Source organism: Mirounga angustirostris, unplaced genomic scaffold (assembly GCF_029215605.1).
Source record: "Mirounga angustirostris isolate CCGP_5_RB_7025 unplaced genomic scaffold, mMirAng1.0.hap1 SCAF_4, whole genome shotgun sequence".
NCBI classification, from domain to species: domain Eukaryota; kingdom Metazoa; phylum Chordata; class Mammalia; order Carnivora; family Phocidae; genus Mirounga; species Mirounga angustirostris.
The window spans coordinates 2,075,440-2,092,671 of record NW_026991712.1 but is presented as its reverse complement, the minus strand read 5'-3'; positions in this window follow the sequence as shown (position 1 = coordinate 2,092,671).

Sequence of the window (17,232 nt, the reverse complement as noted above, 5' to 3'; positions counted from 1 at the left end):
AGCTCTGACCCCTCGGCAGCTCGGGCGCAGCAAAGGGGAAGCGGGTAACCGGCCGATGAGGAGCTGCTGCTGTTGCCAGATGGCGCCTGGCTCAGGAGGACGCTTGCGCTCCAAGGCGGTGCTCAGGGACTGCCGCCTGCCCGGAGCCGGCCTGTGTGCCTTCTGTCTTCACCTTCCAGAATGAGCCTGCTAGTCAGAGTGGGCGGCCCATCTGGAGCCGAGCTGTGGACCTGCCTCCACTCTGGGTGGGGCGGGATGACCCCGGACCCCGCGGTCCTGCCAGGCTCGGTCCGACGTCCCAGGAGGCATCCGATTCCTCAGTTCAGGTCTGTGGAGCCCTGCGTCCCTGCACTCAGGGACCCCGATTCTCACCTTTGCTCCTCACCGGGCCTTCCCAAGCCCACCTGGGTCAGGATCCCCCGCGCCAAGTGAATCACCCGGGATACTTTCTGAAGGCGCAGACACAAGCCTTCCCTGAAAGAGTTTGATTCTGTCGCCTGAGCACAGGGAGGGAGGGACGAGGGCCTGGGCGGACAGGGGTGCGTCTAATGCCCACAGCAGACACAAGACAGACAAGCGGCCGCCCGCAGATCTGCACGCACCTCACACCCTGCTCACAGGTCTGTCTGGGCTGTTTCGTCCCGCACAGTGGACAACAGAACACGGACAGAGGAAGAGAAGTATGAAGAGACCCAGGGCCTGGGGGGCTGGCTGCGGGCGGTGAGGACCGCTGGGCCGCTGGCCTGTCCCTCGGGCGCTGGAAACCAGGCGCGGGCTGCCCTTGCCGAGGACACGCAGGTGGAGGGATAGCTCCGGGCTGCAAAAGTGATTTTAAATTCTCTGGTGCAGTGTTAAGCGGGCAGCTTAGCCCCCAGTCATGTTTAGTCTTTGCTTCTCTAGGACATGCTCATGCATAGCCAAGAAGATTTAAAATGCTTATGCGTTATTGGGGCCGAAATGAAACAAGCCTGGGTGCTGTTATCGCAGGGTGTTCAGACTCATAATAAGTGGTCTCCTCGAGGAAATAATAGAGAGAAAACCCACACACGTTGTGGGGCACTTTGGGTGGAGCCTGGAGACAGAGAGGCAGAGCGAGCCGCGCACGCCCCACGGGGCCCGCGTCCCCAAGGCTGGCCTCCGGCGCCCAGTGCTGCCAGGCCACCTCCCCCTGTGGCCCGTCCACTCCATGAGGCTCCCTGCTTCCGGAACACACAGAGCGAGAGGCACGAGGGGCCGTTACTCCTTGAATGCCCACGTGAGCTGGCTGTTCTCACAAATATTCTCTCATTTAAGACCCACCCAGCCTGTGCCCCCATTTTACAGGCAAAATAACGGAGGCTCAGGTGGGTTAAGGGACTTGCCCAAGGTCACGTACTGAGTGACAGAGCGGATTCACGCCAACAATGCGAGCCCTGCCCTCCTGCCAGGCCACTCGATGCCCACCTGCTCCCCGAGCCGCCTCGGGGCCACCCTTCCAAGGGGGACATCGGGGAACCAGGCAAGAACCCTTACAGGGGAGATGTGATCCCCATCACCTGGAAAAGGAAGCAGTTCGGGTGTGCGAGGCCCCAGAGGGCAGTGGCACGGGAGAAAGAGAGGGGCAGGCTGGCCGCCGTGGGGGCGTCTGGGGGGATGGAGATGGCCCCGCGGCTGTAAGTACCCGAGGAATTGTGGGGCATGCATGCTGCTGTCCGGGAGAGCCGAGGGCACCCAGCTCTGCCCCACACCGGGCGACCCTCCTGGAAACAACCACCTCCCCTCACCTGGGACTCCTGGGCTGCACAATGGGGATGACTGTGGTGGCGGCCGCCGCGGGTCATAACTAGGGAGTCAGTGGCCTACGGGCGATATGACCATATGCCCCATCGCAGCCTGGCCCTGGCCGCCCTCCCTCGGCAGTGCCCCCACCCTGCCCTCTGCCAGGGAGCTGGAGATTGGAGGCCTCTCCAGATCAAATGTGCTGATACAGTGGAAGCGCTTTTAAATTCAATGCCCTAAACCAACAGGGGAGATGCTTTTGTTCCTGGTTTTGTTAATGTCCGTGTTTCATTCTGCACAACGAGCCTGGTGCCATACGGTGCTGGGAACACACCCAGGCATCAAGTGAGCACCCCCAGGACTCCTGGAGGCACTTCTCCAGGCTGATGGGAGGTGGGCCTGGGGCCACGGACACGCGGCTGGCCCTCTGGGGCTCCGTGTCAGCCTCTCTGAAGCTCCCATTCCTCCTGGGTGAGGGGGTCCACCTGGCTGAGGTGTGGAGATCAAAGGGAGTAGATCAGCCCTCTGCCTAGGGCAGGCAGGGTGTGGCCAGGCCAGGGTCCATCCCTCCTTCACCAAGGTCTATGAAGCATGTTGCTATGAGCAGGGTGAGTGTTCAGACTGGGGCCGGGAGCGCCGGGAGGGAGAAAGCCCTGGCCAGGTGCTGCCCACCGTGGCTGCCTGGGTCTCCAGGGCCCTCCACCTGCTGATAATCCTCCATCTGCCCGCGCTGAGGCCAGACCAGGAGTCCACAGGGCCAACAGCCACAGCCAGAGCCGCCCTCCTACCATCCTGAGTCAGGTGACTTAGAAGGATGGCCAGATTTAGCAAGCTTCACATGGGATATACTCAAACTGGAAACGTATTCATTGTTTGTCTAGAACTCACATGTAGCCGGGGGTCCGTCTGCATGGGACGGGTGTGGGGAGGAGTGTGCCAGTCCCAGAGGCACCTGATGGGCCGGCCTTCCCATGCACAGCCCATCCTGGGGGCCATGAGCATATGCACCCATCCTCCCGTTGTCCCTATCCAAACGGCATCCAGTGGACTCCAGTGCACCCACGTTGAGCCCAAAGCAGATGTTAACATCCTAAATATTCCAGCATTGGCACTCCTTGCTTTCCTGAGCTGGGTACTCAGAGGAAGAAGGCAGAATTGACTCAGTCTCCTGAACTAGCCCTATCAACCAACTTGGAGTGGCCCAAGCTACAGGGAGAAAGACAATGGTGAGGCCCTGGGGACAGAAGTATAGTCTCCAGGCAGGGCATCTCCCTTCTGACCTCCAGGACAGGCAGGAGAATCACCCACCTCAACAGCCGGACCTCCCCTCCAGGAGGCTGCAGGGGCAGATGGGGGTCTGAGAGGGGAGGAACCCTCCACCCACCCCCAGTTGTCCTCTGTCCCCAGAGTCTGCCCTGATGCTGCCGTAAGGACAAAATCCTAAATGAAGCCCCATCATGTCCTCTTCCTGGCCGGGCTATTGTGTCCTCGTTTTGTAGGATGTCAGCCGTGCAGAGGCTGAGTGAGGGGTGTTCAGAGCATCTGCCTTGTATCTTACACTGCATGTGAACCTACAACTACCCCAAGCTTCCAAATGAAATCTGAGCCTTCTCCTTCCTTTCCACCTGCTCACACTCATGGCTCCTTTCAGTTCTGACTTCTCTTGGAGTGTCCCTCTTTCACCCTTCCTTCTCCCCCATCCCTCCCCATCCCACGGACAGAACCTACCAGAATGGGAGAGAAGTAGCTCACTGCCACATTCCATAAAGTTTAGCCTCCCAAGACACAGATCAGAGGAGAGCAGATGTGGAGGACCAGATGGAGAATATCCAGTCCAGGGGTGGTGGTGCCCATGGTGATGGTGGAGATGGTGGTGATGTCCATGGTAATGGTGGAGGTGATGGTGTAGGTGGTGCCCATGGTGATGGTGGAGGTTGTGCTGGTGGTGTCCATGGTGATGGTGGAGGTGATGGTGGTGATGGCACCCATGGTGATGGTGGGGTAACCACAATGATGGTAGTGTCGTCCATGGTGATGGTGGAGGTGGTGGTGTTGTCCATGGTGATGGTGATGGTGACGGTGGTGTCCATGGTGATGGTGGAGGTGGTGGTGGTGTCCATGGTGATGGTGATGGTGACAGTGGTGTCCATGGTGATGGTGGAGGTGATGGTGGAGGTGGTACCCATGGTGATGGTGTAGGTGGTGCCCATGGTGACGGTGGAGGTGGTGGTGGTGTCCATGGTGATGGTGTAGGTGGTGCTGGTGTCCATGGTGATGGTGATGGTGACGGTGGTGCCCATGGTGATGGTGGAGGTGGTGGTGTTGTCCATGGTGATGGTGATGGTGACGGTGGTGTCCATGGTGATGGTGGAGGTGGTGGTGGTGTCCATGGTGATGGTGATGGTGACGGTGGTGTCCATGGTGGTGGTGGAGGTGGTGGTGGTGTCCATGGTGATGGTGATGGTGACGGTGGTGTCCATGGTGATGGTGGAGGTGGTGGTGGTGTCCATGGTGATGGTGATGGTGACGGTGGTGTCCATGGTGGTGGTGGAGGTGGTGGTGGTGTCCATGGTGATGGTGATGGTGACGGTGGTGTCCATGGTGATGGTGGAGGTGGTGGTGGTGTCCATGGTGATGGTGGAGGTGGTGGTGGTGTCCATGGTGATGGTGATGGTGACGGTGGTGTCCATGGTGGTGGTGGAGGTGGTGGTGGTGTCCATGGTGATGGTGATGGTGACGGTGGTGTCCATGGTGATGGTGGAGGTGGTGACAACAGCAATTGTGTAGCTCCCAGGGTTGCTGGTACTTATGACAGCTGTCAGGGTGACATTGATGGCCTCTATTGTGATGGACACACTGTCTCCATCCATCCCAAAGCATGACCACAGTGAACAGGCTCTGTCCTCTCCTCCTTGAGACCCTGGAGCACTACACCCCCGACAGCCTGCCCCAGGCCCAGCCGAGCACTTTACGAAGATGGGTCTCCGGTTTGGGAGTGCTCCCCGCAGGAGGACCGTGCGAGGAAGCAGACAGGGTGTCTGCCTGGCTGCCACACTAATTAGGCCCCATCCCCACCCTCTCGGGAAGAACCGTCGTTTCCACTGGTTCCTTCAAGCTGTAATCTGGTTAATTAGAGCCAATTTGCTTTGGATCCAAACAGTGTTTACTGTCACAGGCAGGCAGGCAGGGGACAGTGCAGAATAGCCCCACAAACTTCCACAAGAAGATCGGAGGGTGTGCCACACATAGACGCGCCGTGCAGGCAGCCGGAAAGGCACAGGCCCTGGAGACCCGTGGAAACAGGACCGCGCCCTGGGGCCCCACCCCCAGCGCCAGCAGCAACCCCAGGGAAGTCCCTGCACCTTTGGAGCCTGGTCCCCCACACCCAACGGGCCATGAGGCCCCTCACAGGGCCCTGAACGTGAGTGAGGCTGAGGGCTGCAGAGCCTGTTGGGGGGCCTGCCTCACCCTCCCCTCCTCTGGCCCCAACCCGCAGCACCCACGCCACTGACAAGAACCGCTCTGCGTCCAGAGGACCCTCATCGGCCCAACACTGCCCCTGAGCCTGCCCGCCAGGGCTGAGGATGCTCAGAAGATTGTGGCCGCACCCCAGGCTCAGGGCCGGCCTGGCAGCGGTCCGGGCATGCGTCAGCTGTGGAGCCGAGCGGGAGTATTCCGAGCATTCCATGAGCCCCGTCATCACCGGCTACCTGGGAATAGCTAGCACAGGAGAAAACCTGCTCCCTGCTCCCAGGATTAGCAGCCCCTGCGGTGGAGTCAGGATGTAAATACTCCCTCAGGTACCACGGGACTCAGAAAAGCCATGCAGAGTCCGAGCGGGCTTCCTGGCGGAGGTGGCGCTGCGGGGCGGGCCCGAGCGGAGATGGAACCTGCTCGAACCTGCTCCCGCGAGAGGTGTGTGGTCCAGGGGCAAGAGCGCAGAGGTGGGGGTTGGAGGTCTGCGCAGCTCTGCCCCTGTCCTGCTGTGGGATTCGGGGAAAGTCACATGGCCATCGGTAAAGTGGAAACATCCCCGAGCAGAGCACGGCTGTACGCCTGAGCGCCCGGGACGGTCTGCACACGGAGGGGCCCAGCGCACAGATGCGGTCGGCGTGGGCGTTCCTACAGGGGCCGCGAGAGGAAGGCGTCGGTGTGGCGAGCCCTGGCGCTCCCGGCTGGGCCAGCGAGACGTACTTGAACAAGCCCCTCGACTCTGGGAGAGGGCATCAAGAATCCGTCGGGGGCCCAACTCCATCTTGTAGGCCACTGACCCCTGACAGCCCCCAGCGGGCAGGTAACGGGCCACGAGGGGGTCAGAGGGGACGCAGGGACTGAGACGGTGCTCGGAGCTTCTCCTTCTGGTCTGATGCCGGACTTGGAGGCCTGCTGGGATCGCCAGCCCTCCGTGCGTGCTTCAGGGCATGGCAGGTTCCCGCAGCGCCGCCTGTGGTCCCACCTGCCTCACCAACCCAGCTTCCACAGGGCAGGCCTGCCAGGTAAAGTAGAAGACGCCCAGGTAGACTTGAGTAAGATAAACAATGGCCCAGGTGGGATGATGGTGGGTAGGACATGCGGATGATAAGAATTATTCATTCTGAAATTCACACTTCCCGGTCATTCTAATCTGGCAGCCTGACTCAGAGGTCCCCCATCGAACCGAAGCCACCTATGGGAGGAGTGAAGCTTTCCCCAGGGAATCCCAAAGGCAGAAGCTATATGTCCCTCATCGGCATGCAGTGTCCCCCCCAAATGGGACCTTGTCTCTCCTGTTGGACGGGGCACCCCCAAGAGTGAGGCCTTGGAGCCCAAAATGTCTATTTTACTGCTTGAAGGAGTTCAGTAGCCAGCCCACTCCCAGGCAGAGACCCTGACCCCCATGGGCACGAGAACTTCCCATCACTCTGGGGGCACCGGGACGGGAAGCTAGCTGGGCACCTCAACGTCTCCCCACCCCTCAGTCCCATGGCCAGTTTGCCTCTTCCTGGCCCTCAGCCCCACCAGTGCCGGGAAGCTCCCACCTCCAGAGCCTTAGACCTGAGCGGTGATGTCTCAGGATCATAACCAGCGCCAACCCCAGGGATCTCGTCTCTTCCACCACCGCTGTGGGAATCCCTGCCCCTTGCCCCCCACATGGGGCCACCCAGAATCTACTCACCTCTGAGAATGGCGCCCACTGCAACACGGACTGTTCCTTTCTGGAACAGGCTCGACAAGCCAGAAGCTCTTTCCTGAATTAGACTGTAGCCGGCATGCCTTGTCCCCCACCTCCCGGCCCCCGTGTCCTAGGAATGCCCTTCATGGTGTGAGGACAGTGGCATGCATCTTCCCTTTCGGCATGCTCCTCTGGGCCCTCAAGCTGCCCCCACAGAGCTGTGTGTCCGGTGGGGGCCCCAGTATCTGCAGGTGTGGGCACCCAGCCAGTCAGCCCCTGCTCTGTTCCGGGAGATTCCACAGCTTCCGGGCCCCCAGGGGTTCCCTGGGAGGCTCCTGGGACTTATTAGTGTGAGGTCCCGAGGACTCTGTGCCAACTGCCTCAGCCTAACACTTAGAGGGTCGCGCACCCACAGCCCGGGGCTGCCAGAGGGAGGGGGGCCTTCCCTGCAGTCTCCCCGCCACCCCGCCTGGCCCGTGGGGCCACACCTGACTCATGAAGCCAGCAAGCCTGCCCAAAGCTGGAGGGAAAATAATGCTCATTTGGGGAAGCTCTGTCAGAAACTCAGGGTGAGAGGCAGCGGGCAGGCTGGTGGGTGCGGATGACCCTGGGTGGGGGGCAGGCAGAAGCGCCGTCCACGGCCCAGGCGGGGTCATGCCCGGCCTGTTCCCACGGCGGCCAGGAGGACGGCTGGGCTGGAGCAGAGCGCAAGGGGGTCCTGGGCTCAAACAAGGTGGCCTCAGACCCAGAGAGGGTGGGTCCTGGGCAGGGGGACGGGTCTGACTGTTTCAACAGGCCTGGCTCCTTGAGAAGAGTCCAGCGCAAGGTGGACACGGCTCCCGGCGAGAGGCCGTGGTGGTAAGCCGGGAGCGGAGACCGTGGCTGGGCCAGGCCGAGGGCAGCGAGGGGAGCAGGTGCGGCTCCGGCAGCGGCCAGAGGGGCGGGTGGGGGTTACGAGAGAAGGAGCAGCCCGGAGCCGGCTGCAGGCCCAGTGACTGTCACCTCAGACACGGCAGGGGGCGGGGGCCCGGGGCCCGGTGGGCTCTCAGCTCTGTTTGGCGAGGGTGGAGCGCCGGGTGGGGATGGCAGGACAGGAGGGGAGCCTGTGGGGCTGCGGGCCGAGGCATGGGGGAGGTGGGCGGGGAGGGGAGAAGCCAGCGAAGAAAGCGGCTCGGGCTGAGCAGGGCCCCCTTCCCGCCCCTGGAGAGGCTGGAGAAGCAGGTTCCAGCCACCGGCCCGCGCCTGGCTCCTCGCTGCTATCAGAGCCTCGGGTTTGCTGAGCCTTCACAGCCTGACAGGCGGGGCTCACTCTGAAGTCAGGCGGTCAGGGCCACCACTGCGGAGACGCCTCCTACTCTCGGGGCGACCAGGGCAGCCCCTGTGAGAGGCCCCTGAGAGGCGACCCCCGCACCCCGAAGCAGAAAGCAGCCAGGGTGGGCGTCTGAGCCTCGTGGATCCCGCCCCACCTCCCGCAACTCCCCCGGGCCCTGCAGGCCTGCACCAGTGGCGAGGATGGACGGACAGACGGCCCCTCTGCGTACCTGCAGTGCCCAAACAGCATGGGCCAGGAGGAGTTGCTGCACAATGTTTGCTGAGTGAATAACGGATCAAGACGCCAGTGAGTGAGCCTAGCACTGGGTGAGCCTGGCTGGGGGCTTCCACCGCCCTGACAACTGGGGAGAGGGCAGTCTGCCCCGGGGGGATCTCCTGGCGGCTGGCTCGGCAGCCCCTCTCCTGGGCGTCTGGGGGTGCACTGGCCCCAGAGCAGAAGGCTGGGGCTGCAGCGCCTGAGTACTGGGGAGGGACAGCCCCTCTCCCTGATCAGGAGAAGAGAAATAATTTCATCAGGTCAGGGCAAGAGCAGAGCACTCAGGAAGCAGTAATGACACAATTCTGCATAATCGCCTCTTAAAAGCACTTTAACTCCTCAGAGGTGCGGGGCCTTTCGGTTTAATTGATCCTCGGGGCACGGAAACAGTGCTGGCAGCAGGAAAGGGGTGCCGGCCCGGGCTCCTCCAGGCCTGCCACCTCCAGCTCAAACTAGGGTCAGAGAGGGACAGAGCACTTGGGGACAGAGACCAAGCCTGGGGCGCCGTCCCTGCTGGCCTCCCTCGGACGCCCCCAGCACCCTGGGCACCGCGGCGTGTCCGCCAGACATGCGGGCGACCCGAGCAGCCACCTCCCTGCAGAGGAACGTACTCTCCCTGTCGTCGCCAGCCCCAGGTCGGGGGTGGCCCTCAATCCACCTGTCCTCTCCACAACAGGGCCCTGGGCAACAGGGTGGCCCCCCCGCTCGGCCCCGAGCCCCAAACAAGGAGGGCTCGGGATGAGCTCGCAGGCAGCCGGGCTGGTGCAGCCACAGGAGCGCCGAGCTTAAAGCCGCGCTGCCCACGGTCCTTGCCGGACGGGGCCGGCCCAGCAGGACTGAGCGCCAGCAGGCTGGGTTGGGGTTGGCAGGAGTGGGTTCCGCTGAGCCAAGCTGCCACCAGCTGGAAGGAGGGTGCAGTGTCAGGCCGACGTGCCCCCACAGGGGCATGGGGGTCTCAAGGCTGGGCCAAAGACAGCCAGTTGCTGATTTATTCTTATGAGTGATAACAGTGATTATAATGTCAAAGAAAATGAATATAAATGGCCCTCAGGGAAGGGGAAATGTAGCCATAAGTTTGAGCTTTAGGAAGGAAGTCAAATACAGCTTCCAGTTGGAGGGGCTGCCGTTGGGGTGAGAGAATGAGCGGCTAGAGGAGGACGGAGGTGGATCCTGAGGGAGGTCCAGAAAATAGCTTCCTCAGTATGGATTGACTGTGAGAGCATTGTTCACACTGGCCACCTACCTCCTTTCAAGACTATGGGCTTTTCATTCAAGAAAGATGGGCTCTTTACAAAAGTATGATTGTTTTCAAAAATAGATACCATGTCTTATTTCCTTGGTAAATTGTCCTCCCTCTCCATCTCCCCATCCCATCCTAGGTCAGAAAGGTGTCCAGCACACAGTAGACATTCAAAAAATAATTGATGAATGACAGGATGAGGAGTGGGTGGATAAGTGAATTGATGGTGGGGGGTGGACGTATGGATAGTGGATAGATGGAAGGTGGATGGATGGATGGATAGATGGATGGTGAATGGTAGATGGATGTTGATGGATGGATGGTAGATGGATGGTGGATGGGTGGATGGATGGATGGTGTATAGTGAATGGATGGATGGTGGATGAATGGTGGATGGATGGATGGTGGATGGTAGATGGATGTTGATGGATCGATGGATCGATGGATCGATGGATCAATGGATGGATGGTGGATGGGTGGTGGATGGATGGATGGATGATGAGCAGATCAGTGAATCAGTGCTGTCCAGTCCAGCCCCTTTCAGACTGCCCAGAATCACTGTGCCAGGGTCTATGTTGACCTTCTGATCTCAGTCTCCTCTTCATCTACCATCCACGCTGAGGCTGCACACTAACTCCGTTGCCCCACTGCTGTCCCTTTGCCTTTCAGGCCCCTCAGTCCTTACCATAACCTGCCTTCTGTCCTGCCCCTTGTTTACTTCCTGCACCTGAAGACTGTCTGCAATGGAACCCCTCCCTGATTTACCCCAGGTGACAAGGTGCTGTACACCCATCTTACCTCCTGAGACCCTCTGGGCCAGTCCAGGCCCATCGCAGATGCCCCCTCCCCCGAGGCCTCTCTTCACCTACTGACAGCTGGGAGCCCATGCTGCCCCCACCTCCCTTTCGCTGCTCTATCCTTGGGCCGAATTAGGCCTCGCCTCTAACTCATGGCACTGATGAGCGGGTAGATGGGACCCAGCAGATGCCTGGTCCTTAGTACAGGGAGGAAACAGCTTGTCAATGCCATCGTGACATTCGGGCCCAGCCTGGGGGACCTTTGCCCCCTGCCTGCTTTTCCTCCACAGCAAGGCCCTTCTCCAAGGCTGGGGAGCACAGTGGGAAGGGCCACTGCCCAGGGGAAAACCCCACCCTCCTCTGCCAAGACCTGTCTCCCAACCTGGCCACAGACTGTGAGCAATGCCTCCTCCCTGGCCCTGGGCCTGAAGGCTAATGTCCCCAGCAGGAGGCTGCCTCCATTTCCACGTGGAGCCACCAAGGCCCAGAAAGGGAGAGGAACTTACCCAAGGTAGCCCAGCGGGGGCCAGGAAGGCTAGACCTGACCCTTGTAAGGGTTGTTCCGGAGCAGAACTCTAGGATTCCAGAGGCACAGCCTGGCTCCCTCCTCCTGCCTGCCACACGGCCCACATACGTTGTGTGTCTGCTGACAGCCAGGCACCTCTTGCGTCTGCCCTCAGAGAGCTGGGGACACCCACAGAGCGGGGGCCAAGGGGTCTGACTCTGGCTCCAGAGTGCTGTGTGAGCCAAGGAGCCTCTCTGAGCCTGTCTCTCTGACAGCAACTTTTTGCGTCCACGGTCAAGAGCAAGAACTCCGCAGCTCCACGGTTTGAATGCCATGTGACCTTGGGCCTGCGTGAGCCTGTTTCCCCATTTGTAGATGGGGATGAAGATGTGGCGTGCCCGACTGTTGAGGACACTAGGGGAGATCAACCAGGTGAGGGTGGCCCCGAGCTTGGCACGTCCCCTGGGCGGGGACAGCTCCTGCGAAACAGGACGACGGTGAAGGCCGGGAGCCCGAAACTAAGGACCCAGCAGCTCCGCGGGCAGGGGTGCACTGAGCCTGGTTCACAAGGGGAAGAGACCAGGAGGCGGCCTCCATGGTTGCGGCTCCAGGAGGCGCTAGAGAAGCAACGGGGACGGGGTGAGGCCGGCCCGCAGGAGGGAGTGGCAGAGAGGCCTCCCCACTAGTCCTGGCAGCCCGGGCTCCCTGCCCTCCGATACTCTGCCCGGGGCGGCCCCCGCAGCCTTGGCAAAGGAGGGTCAGGGCGGCGAGGGCTGCAGGGTGGACTGCCCCCCGCCTGCCTCCCACCTGCGCCCCACCCAGTGCCCCAGAGCCGCTGGCGGCCTGTGGTTGGCATGTGGACCCACAGGGTGAAACCCAGGGCTGGGGCTCTCGGGGTGCCTTTCCTACTTCAGCATGTCTGCCTCTGCCTGTCCAGGAATTCCCCGGAGTTGGTTTAGGAGACGTTTGCAGATCTTGGCTGACAAGCAAGCCTCTCGTCCACGGCACAGAATGCGAGGGGTGCTTGCGACAGACGGGGCCGCCGGCCAGCCTGGGGAGGCACGCGGGGCTGCCGTGGGGCCCGAGATGAGCAGCCCCCGCGGCCCACAGCGCCCCGAGGCCCGCGCCTGCCCCAGCCTGCTCAACTCCTAAGCCCCGTCTTGCCGGCACTTGGGTGCGCGAGCTGGGTTTCAGGCTCTCTGATGTCCAGCGGGCAGGTGCGTGAGGCCGCCACGCCGTCTGGGCCCTCCCGTTCACCAGCAAATGATGTTGTTCTGAACCCGCGGTGGCCATGTGCATCGAGCAAGTTGCATCTTCATTCTCCTTCCCTGTTTCTGTATTTTGTTCCAGCTTTAATCCATGCCGTTAAGGCGTCAGACGCGCGTAGCCCAGGAGGCCTGACCGTGGGTTCCTCGGCTGCAGGGAGGGACAGCTGGCCACGGCGGCCCGGGCCACATGAGCCATGCAGGAGCCACGGGGATGTGGATGCTGCAGGCACCGGGCGCTGCCTCGCCGCCATTCAGAGCAGAGAGACGGCGGAGTGCACAGAGGCCGGGGGGCTTCATGGCTGTGGGCAGCCGAGAGAGTCTCTCCAAACCTCTGAGCTTCACAAATACGAGCTACAGGCCACACGGGGCACCTGCAGGTCGGGACAGGTGGACAGCCGGCTCCGGTGGGTGTGCGGGCCCCGGGGCTTCAGCAGCTTAACGGAGCCCTGGGCGGGGAGGGGTGAGAGCCGCAGGGGCCTGTGGCAGCCCCAGCAGGTGCCTGAGCCTCCCGTCGACTGGGCAGGTGTCAACACCCTCAAGGGCAGGGCCACCTCTTGCCCACTGTCTGCCCAGCGCCCAACCCACAGCTAGCTGCCAACAGGTGACACGGTGTGACGGTGAGCAGCAGGCCCCAGGTCACCCTGCCCCATGGGGCCCTCCCCCCGGCCTCCCCCCAGCCCTCCCTCGGCTTCTCCAGGGGACTATTCTCGAGTTTGGTAAGTCCAGGGGGCCACCGCAGGCACCTGCTGGACTCAGGGAGCAGGGGCTGGGGGAAGCAGGAACCACACCTTCCCACCGCCTCCAGTGTCCCCAAGCTGTCCCCTCGCTGGCAGCCGGGCTCGGGCTCAGGAGGCTCAGAGGCCAAGAGCCCTGCTGGAGCAGAGCCGGAGCTCAGGCAGGTGCTCCCCGTGGGCCTTCCAGGAGCCCCCCTGCTGCACTGTACTCGACTGAACACGCCAGGAGTATTCTGCACTGTTCTATATCCCACGGTTTACAAGGAGGGAAAAGGGCACTAAATGTCTGATGAAATAATACATTAAGGACAAATAAATGAGCAATGTTCTTTTGTCTCAAGCATTTTCCCACAAGAAGTAACACATATTTATTTGCAACAACAACAAAAATCAAATACCAAGGGGCGCCTGGGTGGCTCAGTCGTTGAGCGTCTGCCTTCGGCTCAGGTCATGATCCCAGGGTCCTGGGATCGAGCCCCACGTCGGGCTCCCTGCTCAGCGGGGAGCCTGCTTCTCCCTCTGCCCCTCCCCCTGCTCGTGCTCTCTCTCTCTATCTCCCTCACTTCCTCTCTGTTAAATAAATAAATAAAATCTTTAAAAAAAAAATCAAATACCAATAAGTAGAAAGAGGGAGGGGATCACCCACCATCCCAACCCCCGAAGATAATGGGGCTTTTTTCTAGACATAGCTTTGTCTTAAAAAAAAAAAGGTTGCACTTATATTTGATTAAACCCTTGATGAATCCTTCCCGAGAAAGAACCTTTGCCAGAAAGGATTGACATGTCCGGTTGCAGGGTGACCTCGGACGCGGGGTGCCCCGTGAGAGGGTCCGGCCTTCCCCACGCACACACATCCAGGTCAGTCAGGGGCTTCGTCGGAGGTGAGGACAGGGATGCGCTCCTGCCGAGGGTCCCAGGTCCGCTCACGGGTCCTTCCCTGCAGTGACACTCTCAGAACTCGGAGACCCCGGGGCCTTGAAGACCCCACCTCCTCTCCCATTCGCTTCAGCGACTCCATTCCAGTGGAGCCGAGGGCAGGACAGCGCCCTAATGGCCACGGGGTTGGGAACACAGCGGTCTTCCAAACCCGTGAACGGCCACGTCGCTCAGCGTCCACTCCAGACCTGCCACGTCCTGATGGCGTGGCGTCCGCTCTGTGTCACTCCCTGAGCCCCTCGAGCTGCGGAGCAGCCTGGGGACAAGCTCCTGCTTGTTCACTAGTGCCCCCCACCCCGCAGAGGGGTTGTTCGTGGCCAGAACACATTCCTCCCCTGCCAGCCGGTGCCCGAGGAGACGCATGTTCAGGGCGCCGGTCGGCTCAGGCACGGTTCCCTCCCTCACGCTCTGATCGCCCTTCTCTTCCTTCTCTTCGCAGGGCCCCCAGAGACCGTCCGGGAGTCTCAGTGCAGGAACAGCGGCCCCCCACCCCTCCGCCCTGGACCTGGAGCGCCGGCTCACCCCGTGTGTGATAGCAGCGTCCCGTGGGGCTGCCCCCACCTTGGTCACCCTCCTAGTCCCCCCTTTGAGCTTCAGAGCCAGAATCCACAGGACGGGTTTCAGACGCCTGCCCTCTCTTCTTTTCAGGACAATTGCCTGTCCTTTGCTGCAGTAATTCCCGCAGGACCCTTCTTGCTCTGGGGTCTCCAGGTCAGCGAGGAGGGACCCCCTGGATGTCCTCGGACCCGCCTCCTGCAGGTGCTGGGCAAACCCCCTAGCGGCTGGAAGGTGGCGGGGACAGCACCCACCCCGTTCACTCTAGGACTTTGGAAGCCCCCTCCAGGGTAGGTGGGCTGGGACGGGGTGCCCTGGTGCCCCAGTGAATCGGGAGTCCCCAGCTTGGTTCCCAGAAGCACTCAGCACCCACCAGCTAGGGGAAGTCAGCGCTGTGAGCAGAGCCGTCCACGCCGGCGTGGCTGTGGGCCCTGTGGGCTGGTGTCCCACGACCACCTCCAGGGACACCTCCCACCCACTGCGCCCAGGACAGAGCTGCTGGGGCAGTTAGACTACCTGTTTGTCCAGACACCTGCCCAGGGGCTCGCAACCACCAGACACGGAGCTGTATGTGGATCTCACGTGGACCGGGGTCTCAGTGCGGCCCCCCCACCCCATCCCGCCATCCTGCATGCTCGGAGAGGCCACGCCGCCTTGCAACTGGCCCCTTCCCAAGCCTGGCTGGGCCTGGGGCAGGCTGGCTCCCCCAGGCCTGTAGTCAGGGCAGGCCATCCTGGTGATGCCCGGCTGGCGTGAAGCCTGTCACCGCGGCCACCCCTACTCTCAGGTCCAGGCCACCCTCACTTCTTGCCGGTGACTCATTGCCAGAACTTCTAGTACATCCCGCCCCCGCCAAGGACAAGTAGACACTGCCTGGTTAAATTAAATTTCAGACCATGAATTTGTTTTATTAGTAAAGCTATGTCCCCTCTGATATTTCGGCAATACTTGTACTAAGAGGTTATTGCCTGTTCACCTGAAATTCCAGTGTAACGGGACACCCTGTATTCTATCTGCAGCCCTTCCTCCAGCCGGTTCGTCTCACCCAGGCCAAGGCCATCTCTTTCCACATCTGCTGAAAACCCTTTGCAGGCTCTGCACCAGGGCCACCTTATTCTCTGGCTCTGGCCGCACCCCTTCCCGACACCCCCAGACCACCAGGTCTGGCCAGGTGCCCACGTGGTGGGGGTTGGGGTTGTATTTCCTGCCACCGTGGAGGGTGGCCATGTCTGGGCAGCGAAGGCCATGGAGGTGATGCTGCTGACTGAAGGGGTGGCGCTGATGGGGCAGCTCTGGGCATCCTCGAAGTCACTGTGCCCTAGATAAGGTGGGGGGCCGGTCACCAAGTGGCAATGACCAGGCCACCCACACAGCACTTCTGGGGTGTGGGTGAAGGCAATTGAGCCAGATGGGGTCTTGGATACCACCTGGGGAAGGGACCTGGGTCCCCCAGACCCATTCTGAGTTGGCTAGCTCTGCCTCAGACCCGCAGATGGGACTCAGATCCACTCTTGGGCCTGAGTCCAGGAAGGGGCCCACGCAGGGGGTTGGGCACCACGGCCTCGCCTCCCAGCTTCCTGGGGGCTCGGAGGGCACAAAAATGCCCACGGCAGCCATGAGACATGTAGTCGCCCCTCGGACCAGCCTGAGCCCAGAGTCCCGGGCAGCTGCTGACTGTGGGCGAGGCGCTCTCTCGGGAAGGCTGTGATCTATGAATAACGGAAGGCCCTTCGTCTTCAATTTCAGGATGCAACGTGATGAAGGTGCTGCTCTCGGGCTTCAAACACGCCGACACCTTAAATCAACCCGAACCACCCTGCTGCCATCCCGGGCATTCCCCTGAGGCAGCGGAGCCCCCACGTCCCGGAACAGGCCCTCCACCCCATGGCTGTCTCCTCTATGCGCCTGTGTTCTGTCATTGTTTTCACCCTGAGTGTGGCCAAGGGGGGTGGCCTCTGCCTCTTCCATGTTCCCCCCCACCCAGCCCCAGGGCCCTGATTTGGGGCGAGCCCCGGGGAGCTGGGTCCACCTGCAGCACGTGTGGGGACGCAGGTGCACGATCCACGGGCCGGCCCCAGGCTCGGGGCAGTGGTCTGCAAGCAGGCAGTGACGGCCGTGCGCCGGGCAGGGGCACAGCCGCCCAGGCAGCGACCAGCCAGCCACCTCCAGGTCAGGGAGGGTGGGGGTCATGACCTCTGGGGCACGTGCTCAGACCCCCGCCTGCTCAGCAGGGCTGCACCTGGGGCCCCTGCACAAGCACACGCATGACAGTTCCACGTGGCTCAGGCTCTTCGCCATATGCCAAATGAGGAAACTGAGGCACAGAGCAGCAAGACGCCCACTCTCCACGAGATAGCACTGACTTGGCATTTGTGTGTACCTGGCCCTTCCGTCCGTTGCCTCTCCAGCCCCCACAGCGGCCCGTGGGGCCGATCCCAGTGCCTCGCCCACTTCGCAGACTCGGGGAGGGCCAGCGATTCCAGGTCAACGTTCAGAGAAGCAGGCAGAGTCCGCGTCCAAGCCCACGGTCTGCCTTCAGCGGCCGCGCTCGCTCTAACCACTGGGCCGCCTGCCCCAGCTCAGCGTGCCTGGGCCCTGAGCCTCACCCGGCTGTGCAAGGCCGCCGGAGGCTTAGCTCGTCTTCCTGGGGCACCGAGATTGTTTGAAGATTTGAAGCTAGAAAACGAAGTAATTTCACT